We start from the raw sequence: 13,794 nt of genomic DNA on the forward strand, positions 1-13,794 counted from the left end.
GGAAATCCGCCATGAGGCATTTGTTTTTAGAAACTGCTGCTCACAACCAATGTTGCAATGGAGTGTCTCCATCTGCTGGTGGTATTGGAAAGGCATTAGTGCTATGACAGGGTCCGAAGAAGAAGAAGAAGAAGAAGAAGACGGAAAAAAATATATATAAAAAGAAAAAGAGAGAGAGAGAGAGAGACTGACTTAGTGAGCGAGTGAGTGAGAGAGTGAGAGTGAGTGAGAGTGAATGAGTGAGTGAGTGATTGAGTGAGTGAGTGAGTGAGTGAGAACAAATGAGTTAAAGCAAGTGAGTGAGAGAGATCGAATGAATGAAAGTCTGAATGACAGAAAGAAAAAAGGATGAAGAAAGAAGCATGAAGAAAAAAAAATGTATATGGAGTTGCTGACATGAGTGCAATCTACAAAGCCGTTGAGGCTGATCCTCATGGGAGGATTATTGCACCAGGACCCTTAGCACTTTTAAAATGCCATTCAATGCCACGGGCTAGATGTAAACTGCAGATGACCATGTTGTGGTAGTTACCATGGATACCCAAGTGATGTGTGAGCTAACACATAGGCCCAACAGATTCCAAGAAGGCCAGAATCACCAGCGGCACCACCATCGATTGTCAGGTCACCCGGATTCAGCAAATACCAGAGTCCAAAATGATGCAGGTTTATACTGTTAATTTTCAGTTTATCGTTACAGTTGGTGTTATTCCATGTCGGAAGGGACGCAGCTACAGCCAGTGGGGTAACTAGAGACAGGCAGGCAGCTATGTGCAACAAAGGTAGGCGTGTTGTTTTCATATGCAGATCTGAAATATTGTCTTATATGCAAGAGGAGGAGTGATGGGGGTTCAGGCAAAAGCCAGGCTATGGATTGCATTGCTAAATGCTCCATCAGAGTGCAATGGTCGCCTGTCCTTTTTTTAAGTGATGATGTGGGTTTAGCCTGTGCTGTATGTATGTATGTATGTATGGGTGGCTGACTGCCACCCACCCAGAGAGTGTATGGGAGTCTGGTTGGCTGCCAGCCTTCCTTCCATTCCTATGAGTAATGTGAGTGCTCATGAAGGGGACATGGTTGGGTCCACCCCTTTCCCGGTTATCCCCTCTAGGCCTTTTGGCTTAGATCAAGTGTAAAAAAAGAAAGGATCTTGCGACAGATCACATCCTGAGGCACGTTTTTTTTTGTGTGAATACTTGCACTTGGGTGACTTGTGAGCACATACTGATACATACGTTCCCTATCTGGGGACCATAAATTAAATGGATTTTTGAGAAAGGGAGCTGATTTGGAAGCTTGCTTCTGTCGCCCTATGCATTGACCCGATGTGGCAGTATCTTCGGGTAGTGAACAGTGCACCACCCCATTCCAGTGTTAAACAAGAAAGATTCTCATTTAATCCTCCGTGGGTGAGAATTTGAGTTTGAGAATTGGAGACCAAAATGATGAGTTGCACTGACTGGTTTATGAACGTCTATTCATTTAGCGTTTTAATGACCATGTTTGCACACTGATTGGTGTAAAAAAATAAAATAAAACTAAATAATAATAATCTAGCACACCTGTGCAGGTTTGACATGACATGACAGGTAGCTGTCTTGTGGGTGGTGCTGAATCCTGTTAAATGACATGAGGGTCTCATGCCTATACACAAGGGTGTGTCATTGCTGTTGCTTGACCATGCATTGGTTTCTGTGGTCAGTGAATGATAAAAACAAAATTTACCATCCATTGATGGATGGGAAATCCGCCATGAGGCATTTGTTTTTAGAAACTGCTGCTCACAACCAATGTTGCAATGGAGTGTCTCCATCTGCTGGTGGTATTGGAAAGGCATTAGTGCTATGACAGGGTCTGAAGAAGAAGAAGAAGAAGAAGACGGAAAAAAATATATATAAAAAGAAAAAGAGAGAGAGAGAGAGAGACTGACTTAGTGAGCGAGTGTGTGAGAGAGTGAGAGTGAGTGAGAGTGAATGAGTGAGTGAGTGATTGAGTGAGTGAGTGAGTGAGTGAGAACAAATGAGTTAAAGCAAGTGAGTGAGAGAGATCGAATGAATGAAAGTCTGAATGACAGAAAGAAAAAAGGATGAAGAAAGAAGCATGAAGAAAAAAAAATGTATATGGAGTTGCTGACATGAGTGCAATCTACAAAGCCGTTGAGGCTGATCCTCATGGGAGGATTATTGCACCAGGACCCTTAGCACTTTTAAAATGCCATTCAATGCCACGGGCTAGATGTAAACTGCAGATGACCATGTTGTGGTAGTTACCATGGATACCCAAGTGATGTGTGAGCTAACACATAGGCCCAACAGATTCCAAGAAGGCCAGAATCACCAGCGGCACCACCATCGATTGTCAGGTCACCCGGATTCAGCAAATACCAGAGTCCAAAATGATGCAGGTTTATACTGTTAATTTTCAGTTTATCGTTACAGTTGGTGTTATTCCATGTCGGAAGGGACGCAGCTACAGCCAGTGGGGTAACTAGAGACAGGCAGGCAGCTATGTGCAACAAAGGTAGGCGTGTTGTTTTCATATGCAGATCTGAAATATTGTCTTATATGCAAGAGGAGGAGTGATGGGGGTTCAGGCAAAAGCCAGGCTATGGATTGCATTGCTAAATGCTCCATCAGAGTGCAATGGTCGCCTGTCCTTTTTTTAAGTGATGATGTGGGTTTAGCCTGTGCTGTATGTATGTATGTATGGGTGGCTGACTGCCACCCACCCAGAGAGTGTATGGGAGTCTGGTTGGCTGCCAGCCTTCCTTCCATTCCTATGAGTAATGTGAGTGCTCATGAAGGGGACATGGTTGGGTCCACCCCTTTCCCGGTTATCCCCTCTAGGCCTTTTGGCTTAGATCAAGTGTAAAAAAAAGAAAGGATCTTGCGACAGATCGCATCCTGAGGCACGTTTTTTTTTGTGTGAATACTTGCACTTGGGTGACTTGTGAGCACATACTGATACATACGTTCCCTATCTGGGGACCATAAATTAAATGGATTTTTGAGAAAGGGAGCTGATTTGGAAGCTTGCTTCTGTCGCCCTATGCATTGACCCGATGTGGCAGTATCTTCGGGTAGTGAACAGTGCACCACCCCATTCCAGTGTTAAACAAGAAAGATTCTCATTTAATCCTCCGTGGGTGAAAATTTGAGTTTGAGAATTGGAGACCAAAATGATGAGTTGCACTGACTGGTTTATGAACGTCTATTCATTTAGCGTTTTAATGACCATGTTTGCACACTGATTGGTGTAAAAAAATAAAATAAAACTAAATAATAATAATCTAGCACACCTGTGCAGGTTTGACATGACATGACAGGTAGCTGTCTTGTGGGTGGTGCTGAATCCTGTTAAATGACATGAGGGTCTCATGCCTATACACAAGGGTGTGTCATTGCTGTTGCTTGACCATGCATTGGTTTCTGTGGTCAGTGAATGATAAAAACAAAATTTACCATCCATTGATGGATGGGAAATCCGCCATGAGGCATTTGTTTTTAGAAACTGCTGCTCACAACCAATGTTGCAATGGAGTGTCTCCATCTGCTGGTGGTATTGGAAAGGCATTAGTGCTATGACAGGGTCTGAAGAAGAAGAAGAAGAAGACGGAAAAAAATATATATAAAAAGAAAAAGAGAGAGAGAGAGAGAGACTGACTTAGTGAGCGAGTGAGTGAGAGAGTGAGAGTGAGTGAGAGTGAATGAGTGAGTGAGTGATTGAGTGAGTGAGTGAGTGAGTGAGAACAAATGAGTTAAAGCAAGTGAGTGAGAGAGATCGAATGAATGAAAGTCTGAATAACAGAAAGAAAAAAGGATGAAGAAAGAAGCATGAAGAAAAAAAATGTATATGGAGTTGCTGACATGAGTGCAATCTACAAAGCCGTTGAGGCTGATCCTCATGGGAGGATTATTGCACCAGGACCCTTAGCACTTTTAAAATGCCATTCAATGCCACGGGCTAGATGTAAACTGCAGATGACCATGTTGTGGTAGTTACCATGGATACCCAAGTGATGTGTGAGCTAACACATAGGCCCAACAGATTCCAAGAAGGCCAGAATCACCAGCGGCACCACCATCGATTGTCAGGTCACCCGGATTCAGCAAATACCATAGTCCAAAATGATGCAGGTTTATACTGTTAATTTTCAGTTTATCGTTACAGTTGGTGTTATTCCATGTCGGAAGGGACGCAGCTACAGCCAGTGGGGTAACTAGAGACAGGCAGGCAGCTATGTGCAACAAAGGTAGGCGTGTTGTTTTCATATGCAGATCTGAAATATTGTCTTATATGCAAGAGGAGGAGTGATGGGGGTTCAGGCAAAAGCCAGGCTATGGATTGCATTGCTAAATGCTCCATCAGAGTGCAATGGTCGCCTGTCCTTTTTTTAAGTGATGATGTGGGTTTAGCCTGTGCTGTATGTATGTATGTATGGGTGGCTGACTGCCACCCACCCAGAGAGTGTATGGGAGTCTGGTTGGCTGCCAGCCTTCCTTCCATTCCTATGAGTAATGTGAGTGCTCATGAAGGGGACATGGTTGGGTCCACCCCTTTCCCGGTTATCCCCTCTAGGCCTTTTGGCTTAGATCAAGTGTAAAAAAAGAAAGGATCTTGCGACAGATCGCATCCTGAGGCACGTTTTTTTTTGTGTGAATACTTGCACTTGGGTGACTTGTGAGCACATACTGATACATACGTTCCCTATCTGGGGACCATAAATTAAATGGATTTTTGAGAAAGGGAGCTGATTTGGAAGCTTGCTTCTGTCGCCCTATGCATTGACCCGATGTGGCAGTATCTTCGGGTAGTGAACAGTGCACCACCCCATTCCAGTGTTAAACAAGAAAGATTCTCATTTAATCCTCCGTGGGTGAGAATTTGAGTTTGAGAATTGGAGACCAAAATGATGAGTTGCACTGACTGGTTTATGAACGTCTATTCATTTAGCGTTTTAATGACCATGTTTGCACACTGATTGGTGTAAAAAAATAAAATAAAACGAAATAATAATAATCTAGCACACCTGTGCAGGTTTGACATGACATGACAGGTAGCTGTCTTGTGGGTGGTGCTGAATCCTGTTAAATGACATGAGGGTCTCATGCCTATACACAAGGGTGTGTCATTGCTGTTGCTTGACCATGCATTGGTTTCTGTGGTCAGTGAATGATAAAAACAAAATTTACCATCCATTGATGGATGGGAAATCCGCCATGAGGCATTTGTTTTTAGAAACTGCTGCTCACAACCAATGTTGCAATGGAGTGTCTCCATCTGCTGGTGGTATTGGAAAGGCATTAGTGCTATGACAGGGTCTGAAGAAGAAGAAGAAGAAGAAGAAGAAGACGGAAAAAAATATATATAAAAAGAAAAAGAGAGAGAGAGAGAGAGACTGACTTAGTGAGCGAGTGAGTGAGAGAGTGAGAGTGAGTGAGAGTGAATGAGTGAGTGAGTGATTGAGTGAGTGAGTGAGTGAGTGAGTGAGAACAAATGAGTTAAAGCAAGTGAGTGAGAGAGATCGAATGAATGAAAGTCTGAATGACAGAAAGAAAAAAGGATGAAGAAAGAAGCATGAAGAAAAAAAAATGTATATGGAGTTGCTGACATGAGTGCAATCTACAAAGCCGTTGAGGCTGATCCTCATGGGAGGATTATTGCACCAGGACCCTTAGCACTTTTAAAATGCCATTCAATGCCACGGGCTAGATGTAAACTGCAGATGACCATGTTGTGGTAGTTACCATGGATACCCAAGTGATGTGTGAGCTAACACATAGGCCCAACAGATTCCAAGAAGGCCAGAATCACCAGCGGCACCACCATCGATTGTCAGGTCACCCGGATTCAGCAAATACCAGAGTCCAAAATGATGCAGGTTTATACTGTTAATTTTCAGTTTATCGTTACAGTTGGTGTTATTCCATGTCGGAAGGGACGCAGCTACAGCCAGTGGGGTAACTAGAGACAGGCAGGCAGCTATACAAAGGTAGGCGTGTTGTTTTCATATGCAGATCTGAAATATTGTCTTATATGCAAGAGGAGGAGTGATGGGGGTTCAGGCAAAAGCCAGGCTATGGATTGCATTGCTAAATGCTCCATCAGAGTGCAATGGTCGCCTGTCCTTTTTTTAAGTGATGATGTGGGTTTAGCCTGTGCTGTATGTATGTATGTATGGGTGGCTGACTGCCACCCACCCAGAGAGTGTATGGGAGTCTGGTTGGCTGCCAGCCTTCCTTCCATTCCTATGAGTAATGTGAGTGCTCATGAAGGGGACATGGTTGGGTCCACCCCTTTCCCGGTTATCCCCTCTAGGCCTTTTGGCTTAGATCAAGTGTAAAAAAAGAAAGGATCTTGCGACAGATCGCATCCTGAGGCACGTTTTTTTTTGTGTGAATACTTGCACTTGGGTGACTTGTGAGCACATACTGATACATACGTTCCCTATCTGGGGACCATAAATTAAATGGATTTTTGAGAAAGGGAGCTGATTTGGAAGCTTGCTTCTGTCGCCCTATGCATTGACCCGATGTGGCAGTATCTTCGGGTAGTGAACAGTGCACCACCCCATTCCAGTGTTAAACAAGAAAGATTCTCATTTAATCCTCCGTGGGTGAGAATTTGAGTTTGAGAATTGGAGACCAAAATGATGAGTTGCACTGACTGGTTTATGAACGTCTATTCATTTAGCGTTTTAATGACCATGTTTGCACACTGATTGGTGTAAAAAAATAAAATAAAACTAAATAATAATAATCTAGCACACCTGTGCAGGTTTGACATGACATGACAGGTAGCTGTCTTGTGGGTGGTGCTGAATCCTGTTAAATGACATGAGGGTCTCATGCCTATACACAAGGGTGTGTCATTGCTGTTGCTTGACCATGCATTGGTTTCTGTGGTCAGTGAATGATAAAAACAAAATTTACCATCCATTGATGGATGGGAAATCCGCCATGAGGCATTTGTTTTTAGAAACTGCTGCTCACAACCAATGTTGCAATGGAGTGTCTCCATCTGCTGGTGGTATTGGAAAGGCATTAGTGCTATGATAGGGTCTGAAGAAGAAGAAGAAGAAGAAGAAGACGGAAAAAAATATATATAAAAAGAAAAAGAGAGAGAGAGAGAGAGACTGACTTAGTGAGCGAGTGAGTGAGAGAGTGAGAGTGAGTGAGAGTGAATGAGTGAGTGAGTGATTGAGTGAGTGAGTGAGTGAGTGAGTGAGAACAAATGAGTTAAAGCAAGTGAGTGAGAGAGATCGAATGAATGAAAGTCTGAATGACAGAAAGAAAAAAGGATGAAGAAAGAAGCATGAAGAAAAAAAAATGTATATGGAGTTGCTGACATGAGTGCAATCTACAAAGCCGTTGAGGCTGATCCTCATGGGAGGATTATTGCACCAGGACCCTTAGCACTTTTAAAATGCCATTCAATGCCACGGGCTAGATGTAAACTGCAGATGACCATGTTGTGGTAGTTACCATGGATACCCAAGTGATGTGTGAGCTAACACATAGGCCCAACAGATTCCAAGAAGGCCAGAATCACCAGCGGCACCACCATCGATTGTCAGGTCACCCGGATTCAGCAAATACCAGAGTCCAAAATGATGCAGGTTTATACTGTTAATTTTCAGTTTATCGTTACAGTTGGTGTTATTCCATGTCGGAAGGGACGCAGCTACAGCCAGTGGGGTAACTAGAGACAGGCAGGCAGCTATGTGCAACAAAGGTAGGCGTGTTGTTTTCATATGCAGATCTGAAATATTGTCTTATATGCAAGAGGAGGAGTGATGGGGGTTCAGGCAAAAGCCAGGCTATGGATTGCATTGCTAAATGCTCCATCAGAGTGCAATGGTCGCCTGTCCTTTTTTTAAGTGATGATGTGGGTTTAGCCTGTGCTGTATGTATGTATGTATGGGTGGCTGACTGCCACCCACCCAGAGAGTGTATGGGAGTCTGGTTGGCTGCCAGCCTTCCTTCCATTCCTATGAGTAATGTGAGTGCTCATGAAGGGGACATGGTTGGGTCCACCCCTTTCCCGGTTATCCCCTCTAGGCCTTTTGGCTTAGATCAAGTGTAAAAAAAGAAAGGATCTTGCGACAGATCACATCCTGAGGCACGTTTTTTTTTGTGTGAATACTTGCACTTGGGTGACTTGTGAGCACATACTGATACATACGTTCCCTATCTGGGGACCATAAATTAAATGGATTTTTGAGAAAGGGAGCTGATTTGGAAGCTTGCTTCTGTCGCCCTATGCATTGACCCGATGTGGCAGTATCTTCGGGTAGTGAACAGTGCACCACCCCATTCCAGTGTTAAACAAGAAAGATTCTCATTTAATCCTCCGTGGGTGAGAATTTGAGTTTGAGAATTGGAGACCAAAATGATGAGTTGCACTGACTGGTTTATGAACGTCTATTCATTTAGCGTTTTAATGACCATGTTTGCACACTGATTGGTGTAAAAAAATAAAATAAAACTAAATAATAATAATCTAGCACACCTGTGCAGGTTTGACATGACATGACAGGTAGCTGTCTTGTGGGTGGTGCTGAATCCTGTTAAATGACATGAGGGTCTCATGCCTATACACAAGGGTGTGTCATTGCTGTTGCTTGACCATGCATTGGTTTCTGTGGTCAGTGAATGATAAAAACTAAATTTACCATCCATTGATGGATGGGAAATCCGCCATGAGGCATTTGTTTTTAGAAACTGCTGCTCACAACCAATGTTGCAATGGAGTGTCTCCATCTGCTGGTGGTATTGGAAAGGCATTAGTGCTATGACAGGGTCTGAAGAAGAAGAAGAAGAAGAAGACGGAAAAAAATATATATAAAAAGAAAAAGAGAGAGAGAGAGAGAGACTGACTTAGTGAGCGAGTGTGTGAGAGAGTGAGAGTGAGTGAGAGTGAATGAGTGAGTGAGTGATTGAGTGAGTGAGTGAGTGAGTGAGAACAAATGAGTTAAAGCAAGTGAGTGAGAGAGATCGAATGAATGAAAGTCTGAATGACAGAAAGAAAAAAGGATGAAGAAAGAAGCATGAAGAAAAAAAAATGTATATGGAGTTGCTGACATGAGTGCAATCTACAAAGCCGTTGAGGCTGATCCTCATGGGAGGATTATTGCACCAGGACCCTTAGCACTTTTAAAATGCCATTCAATGCCACGGGCTAGATGTAAACTGCAGATGACCATGTTGTGGTAGTTACCATGGATACCCAAGTGATGTGTGAGCTAACACATAGGCCCAACAGATTCCAAGAAGGCCAGAATCACCAGCGGCACCACCATCGATTGTCAGGTCACCCGGATTCAGCAAATACCAGAGTCCAAAATGATGCAGGTTTATACTGTTAATTTTCAGTTTATCGTTACAGTTGGTGTTATTCCATGTCGGAAGGGACGCAGCTACAGCCAGTGGGGTAACTAGAGACAGGCAGGCAGCTATGTGCAACAAAGGTAGGCGTGTTGTTTTCATATGCAGATCTGAAATATTGTCTTATATGCAAGAGGAGGAGTGATGGGGGTTCAGGCAAAAGCCAGGCTATGGATTGCATTGCTAAATGCTCCATCAGAGTGCAATGGTCGCCTGTCCTTTTTTTAAGTGATGATGTGGGTTTAGCCTGTGCTGTATGTATGTATGTATGGGTGGCTGACTGCCACCCACCCAGAGAGTGTATGGGAGTCTGGTTGGCTGCCAGCCTTCCTTCCATTCCTATGAGTAATGTGAGTGCTCATGAAGGGGACATGGTTGGGTCCACCCCTTTCCCGGTTATCCCCTCTAGGCCTTTTGGCTTAGATCAAGTGTAAAAAAAAGAAAGGATCTTGCGACAGATCGCATCCTGAGGCACGTTTTTTTTTGTGTGAATACTTGCACTTGGGTGACTTGTGAGCACATACTGATACATACGTTCCCTATCTGGGGACCATAAATTAAATGGATTTTTGAGAAAGGGAGCTGATTTGGAAGCTTGCTTCTGTCGCCCTATGCATTGACCCGATGTGGCAGTATCTTCGGGTAGTGAACAGTGCACCACCCCATTCCAGTGTTAAACAAGAAAGATTCTCCTTTAATCCTCCGTGGGTGAAAATTTGAGTTTGAGAATTGGAGACCAAAATGATGAGTTGCACTGACTGGTTTATGAACGTCTATTCATTTAGCGTTTTAATGACCATGTTTGCACACTGATTGGTGTAAAAAAATAAAATAAAACTAAATAATAATAATCTAGCACACCTGTGCAGGTTTGACATGACATGACAGGTAGCTGTCTTGTGGGTGGTGCTGAATCCTGTTAAATGACATGAGGGTCTCATGCCTATACACAAGGGTGTGTCATTGCTGTTGCTTGACCATGCATTGGTTTCTGTGGTCAGTGAATGATAAAAACAAAATTTACCATCCATTGATGGATGGGAAATCCGCCATGAGGCATTTGTTTTTAGAAACTGCTGCTCACAACCAATGTTGCAATGGAGTGTCTCCATCTGCTGGTGGTATTGGAAAGGCATTAGTGCTATGACAGGGTCTGAAGAAGAAGAAGAAGAAGACGGAAAAAAATATATATAAAAAGAAAAAGAGAGAGAGAGAGAGAGACTGACTTAGTGAGCGAGTGAGTGAGAGAGTGAGAGTGAGTGAGAGTGAATGAGTGAGTGAGTGATTGAGTGAGTGAGTGAGTGAGTGAGAACAAATGAGTTAAAGCAAGTGAGTGAGAGAGATCGAATGAATGAAAGTCTGAATAACAGAAAGAAAAAAGGATGAAGAAAGAAGCATGAAGAAAAAAAATGTATATGGAGTTGCTGACATGAGTGCAATCTACAAAGCCGTTGAGGCTGATCCTCATGGGAGGATTATTGCACCAGGACCCTTAGCACTTTTAAAATGCCATTCAATGCCACGGGCTAGATGTAAACTGCAGATGACCATGTTGTGGTAGTTACCATGGATGCCCAAGTGATGTGTGAGCTAACACATAGGCCCAACAGATTCCAAGAAGGCCAGAATCACCAGCGGCACCACCATCGATTGTCAGGTCACCCGGATTCAGCAAATACCATAGTCCAAAATGATGCAGGTTTATACTGTTAATTTTCAGTTTATCGTTACAGTTGGTGTTATTCCATGTCGGAAGGGACGCAGCTACAGCCAGTGGGGTAACTAGAGACAGGCAGGCAGCTATGTGCAACAAAGGTAGGCGTGTTGTTTTCATATGCAGATCTGAAATATTGTCTTATATGCAAGAGGAGGAGTGATGGGGGTTCAGGCAAAAGCCAGGCTATGGATTGCATTGCTAAATGCTCCATCAGAGTGCAATGGTCGCCTGTCCTTTTTTTAAGTGATGATGTGGGTTTAGCCTGTGCTGTATGTATGTATGTATGGGTGGCTGACTGCCACCCACCCAGAGAGTGTATGGGAGTCTGGTTGGCTGCCAGCCTTCCTTCCATTCCTATGAGTAATGTGAGTGCTCATGAAGGGGACATGGTTGGGTCCACCCCTTTCCCGGTTATCCCCTCTAGGCCTTTTGGCTTAGATCAAGTGTAAAAAAAGAAAGGATCTTGCGACAGATCGCATCCTGAGGCACGTTTTTTTTTGTGTGAATACTTGCACTTGGGTGACTTGTGAGCACATACTGATACATACGTTCCCTATCTGGGGACCATAAATTAAATGGATTTTTGAGAAAGGGAGCTGATTTGGAAGCTTGCTTCTGTCGCCCTATGCATTGACCCGATGTGGCAGTATCTTCGGGTAGTGAACAGTGCACCACCCCATTCCAGTGTTAAACAAGAAAGATTCTCATTTAATCCTCCGTGGGTGAGAATTTGAGTTTGAGAATTGGAGACCAAAATGATGAGTTGCACTGACTGGTTTATGAACGTCTATTCATTTAGCGTTTTAATGACCATGTTTGCACACTGATTGGTGTAAAAAAATAAAATAAAACTAAATAATAATAATCTAGCACACCTGTGCAGGTTTGACATGACATGACAGGTAGCTGTCTTGTGGGTGGTGCTGAATCCTGTTAAATGACATGAGGGTCTCATGCCTATACACAAGGGTGTGTCATTGCTGTTGCTTGACCATGCATTGGTTTCTGTGGTCAGTGAATGATAAAAACAAAATTTACCATCCATTGATGGATGGGAAATCCGCCATGAGGCATTTGTTTTTAGAAACTGCTGCTCACAACCAATGTTGCAATGGAGTGTCTCCATCTGCTGGTGGTATTGGAAAGGCATTAGTGCTATGACAGGGTCTGAAGAAGAAGAAGAAGAAGAAGAAGAAGAAGAAGACGGAAAAAAATATATATAAATAGAAAAAGAGAGAGAGAGAGAGAGACTGACTTAGTGAGCGAGTGAGTGAGAGTGAGTGAGAGTGAATGAGTGAGTGAGTGATTGAGTGAGTGAGTGAGAGAGTGAGTGAGTGAGTGAGAACAAATGAGTTAAAGCAAGTGAGTGAGAGAGATCGAATGAATGAAAGTCTGAATGACAGAAAGAAAAAAGGATGAAGAAAGAAGCATGAAGAAAAAAAAATGTATATGGAGTTGCTGACATGAGTGCAATCTACAAAGCCGTTGAGGCTGATCCTCATGGGAGGATTATTGCACCAGGACCCTTAGCACTTTTAAAATGCCATTCAATGCCACGGGCTAGATGTAAACTGCAGATGACCATGTTGTGGTAGTTACCATGGATACCCAAGTGATGTGTGAGCTAACACATAGGCCCAACAGATTCCAAGAAGGCCAGAATCACCAGCGGCACCACCATCGATTGTCAGGTCACCCGGATTCAGCAAATACCAGAGTCCAAAATGATGCAGGTTTATACTGTTAATTTTCAGTTTATCGTTACAGTTGGTGTTATTCCATGTCGGAAGGGACGCAGCTACAGCCAGTGGGGTAACTAGAGACAGGCAGGCAGCTATGTGCAACAAAGGTAGGCGTGTTGTTTTCATATGCAGATCTGAAATATTGTCTTATATGCAAGAGGAGGAGTGATGGGGGTTCAGGCAAAAGCCAGGCTATGGATTGCATTGCTAAATGCTCCATCAGAGTGCAATGGTCGCCTGTCCTTTTTTTAAGTGATGATGTGGGTTTAGCCTGTGCTGTATGTATGTATGTATGGGTGGCTGACTGCCACCCACCCAGAGAGTGTATGGGAGTCTGGTTGGCTGCCAGCCTTCCTTCCATTCCTATGAGTAATGTGAGTGCTCATGAAGGGGACATGGTTGGGTCCACCCCTTTCCCGGTTATCCCCTCTAGGCCTTTTGGCTTAGATCAAGTGTAAAAAAAGAAAGGATCTTGCGACAGATCGCATCCTGAGGCACGTTTTTTTTTGTGTGAATACTTGCACTTGGGTGACTTGTGAGCACATACTGATACATACGTTCCCTATCTGGGGACCATAAATTAAATGGATTTTTGAGAAAGGGAGCTGATTTGGAAGCTTGCTTCTGTCGCCCTATGCATTGACCCGATGTGGCAGTATCTTCGGGTAGTGAACAGTGCACCACCCCATTCCAGTGTTAAACAAGAAAGATTCTCATTTAATCCTCCGTGGGTGAGAATTTGAGTTTGAGAATTGGAGACCAAAATGATGAGTTGCACTGACTGGTTTATGAACGTCTATTCATTTAGCGTTTTAATGACCATGTTTGCACACTGATTGGTGTAAAAAAATAAAATAAAACTAAATAATAATAATCTAGCACACCTGTGCAGGTTTGACATGACATGACAGGTAGCTGTCTTGTGGGTGGTGCTGAATCCTGTTAAAT

General features: G+C 43.4%; 8 pseudogenes; all 8 read left to right on the forward strand.

Moving 5' to 3' along the window:
• The first annotated feature begins 1,101 nt into the window (after positions 1-1,101).
• On the forward strand, positions 1,102-1,365 carry LOC130287620 (U2 spliceosomal RNA; annotated as a pseudogene).
• Positions 1,366-2,836: 1,471 nt separating this feature from the next.
• Positions 2,837-3,101, forward strand: LOC130288592 (U2 spliceosomal RNA; annotated as a pseudogene).
• Positions 3,102-4,568: 1,467 nt separating this feature from the next.
• LOC130287520 (U2 spliceosomal RNA) lies at positions 4,569-4,832 on the forward strand (annotated as a pseudogene).
• Positions 4,833-6,308: 1,476 nt separating this feature from the next.
• LOC130287522 (U2 spliceosomal RNA) lies at positions 6,309-6,572 on the forward strand (annotated as a pseudogene).
• Positions 6,573-8,050: 1,478 nt separating this feature from the next.
• On the forward strand, positions 8,051-8,314 carry LOC130287621 (U2 spliceosomal RNA; annotated as a pseudogene).
• Positions 8,315-9,785: 1,471 nt separating this feature from the next.
• LOC130288593 (U2 spliceosomal RNA) lies at positions 9,786-10,050 on the forward strand (annotated as a pseudogene).
• Positions 10,051-11,517: 1,467 nt separating this feature from the next.
• LOC130287523 (U2 spliceosomal RNA) lies at positions 11,518-11,781 on the forward strand (annotated as a pseudogene).
• Positions 11,782-13,268: 1,487 nt separating this feature from the next.
• LOC130287524 (U2 spliceosomal RNA) lies at positions 13,269-13,532 on the forward strand (annotated as a pseudogene).
• Positions 13,533-13,794: the final 262 nt, after the last annotated feature.

Source organism: Hyla sarda, chromosome 8, assembly GCF_029499605.1.
Source record: "Hyla sarda isolate aHylSar1 chromosome 8, aHylSar1.hap1, whole genome shotgun sequence".
Classification (NCBI taxonomy): domain Eukaryota; kingdom Metazoa; phylum Chordata; class Amphibia; order Anura; family Hylidae; genus Hyla; species Hyla sarda.